Genomic DNA, 2,227 nt, shown 5'->3' with positions numbered 1-2,227 from the left:
GTTGTTCATGTTTTACCTGTAAATTTTATTTTGAGCTTTTCAGTTGTTTTGGACTTCTTTTCCAAAGCATAATGTTCCTAAATATTATTTTTCCACCTTAATATTAAAATATTAGAATTTTGCTTTGCTACAGTCAAGAAATATCCATTTTGGTGTTGTCTGTCTGCTTCAGTAAGTCTCTGTTTTGCATGTTTACTGTTTCCAGTTCTCATGGTCTGTCATAAAGTTTCTTCACATGCCACCAGCAATAGGACAACATAGATTAAAGAAACAAAATATAGCCATCAAAGATAAATATTCACGAGTATGAATTTTTAGGACCCTGCTTGGTGAAATGGGATCCTAAAACTTCTCACCTTTTCTCTCCATTGTTTTGTCTGTCTGTTCACACTTATTGTACCCCTAACACACCCTTGCAATCTTTAAAATAACTAGATACCATTAAAATTGTGAATTGCCCGTTGCATGTACACTGTTCACATGCCTTTCATAGTTTTCATCTTTTCAGGTCCAATTTTAACCATTAGAGCCCATTCTTCTGGTCTAATTTTACAGAGTTATTGACCTTGTTTCTGTTTGTTGTAAATCCCCCGCTCTGTTACAGTATAGCCTTATAACCAGCATAACTTGGGGACCATTGAACACTTTCTGTTACAATCTGGTATGAACAATGTCTTCTCGACAGATAAAAGCTTGTTCTTTCGGGACAAAATTGTGACCTTTTTATTAACATTTTGCATCATTGTGACTCTTGTCACTCACTCTAGTTAGTCAAGAAGCACAGGCGCAGTGCAGCTGATAAATATTTCATACAACTTATGTAATGACATTTTTGTTTTCCAAAAGTAGTCAGTCTGTTTTGGTTGAAGCGAGCCAAGTGAACTGATACCCTTTGGCTTGCGAATATGATTTAAGGAATGCGAAGGCATGAAGCATTACATAAAATTAAAAAAAGAAGTGTGTTGAAACTAGGTTTAAATTCTTATGAATTAACTTTGGGGTATAATTTTTCTTGATTTAATTTTAAAGAGTGATGTTGGAGGTGGGTCTGCCCCTAGAATGGATACAGTAGATCCGGATTAGCAAAGCCAAACACCGAATATGAAAATGACATTTTTAAAAAAATAATATATGTACATGTATGTATGGAAAGTAATTTGAACCTATTCTGACATGCACAATTTTGACAATACTCAGCACTGAGCTTTCAATTTATGACATATCTTTCATCTGACGGACATGAAATTCATGATATTACATGGTTGGTCTAACAAAAATTAAAAGTGCAATGTACGTTTTCCACACCACACCCACTGTTGATGCTGTTTTTGTAGATCATCAGAAGACGAAGTCAGAGAGGATTTTCTAGCTATGTTCGTGACTTCTACTGCTTTGTATAGTGATGAATTTTGAAGCAGCAATCCAAGAATGGAAGCTGGGTGGATATCCTTTCCAATGAACTTTCACTTCTTGGAGTCTATGTTTTCCCACTTCATGTGTTCTTCGGTCGAGAATGATTTCGATTTCGTAAACATCGTCTTTTTTCTTTCGTTTTTTCTTCTGATAATCTTTGGTATGGTACAAAAATATATTCAAATGAATTTCAACACAATCAGTAACAAAATGAAAATATAGACATGAAAATTGATGAAAAAGAAAACAAATCTAAAAATGTGAATTAAAAATGTTTTAAAAATCAAATTTTTCAAATAAATAAAAAAAAAAAAAAAGAAACTCGAAGACCAAATTTAAAATTTATCTTGACATTTTCAGTCTTTGCTAAATTCGGTATAATTTATTTGTTAAAACAATTTAAATTTGTAAATATTTCATTTTAAATTTTTAAACGTGTAAATTTGCCAACATTCTTTTTATTTTATTTTTACATTTTGAGTAAGGTTTAGAAATTTTTGCATTACCTGTAGTCTCAGCCATACTTTGCTCAGTTTCCGCTAAAGTCCTTGTGAGTTTCCGAATTCGGTATTTCTTTTAGTTTAGGCCAACATTCTTTACAGTTTTGGGATATAGCTTCAGTCTCCGATAAAGTCTGTACGAGATGCGGAATTGTAGAATTATTTTTAGTATAATCAACATTGGGTTTCTTTTTCCTGATATTTTTCAGTCTCCATTAAAGTAAAGTACAGTTTTGGAACCATAATACTAATTTCAGCCCAAGCTAAACCTTTTCTTATATTTTTCCGATATTTTTTCAGTCTCCGCTAAGGTC

The sequence above is a fragment of the Sinohyriopsis cumingii genome, chromosome 1 (genome assembly GCF_028554795.1).
Source record: "Sinohyriopsis cumingii isolate HCF-2022 chromosome 1, ASM2855479v2, whole genome shotgun sequence".
NCBI lineage: Eukaryota > Metazoa > Mollusca > Bivalvia > Unionida > Unionidae > Sinohyriopsis > Sinohyriopsis cumingii.
Note: the sequence above shows the minus strand (reverse complement) of the source record.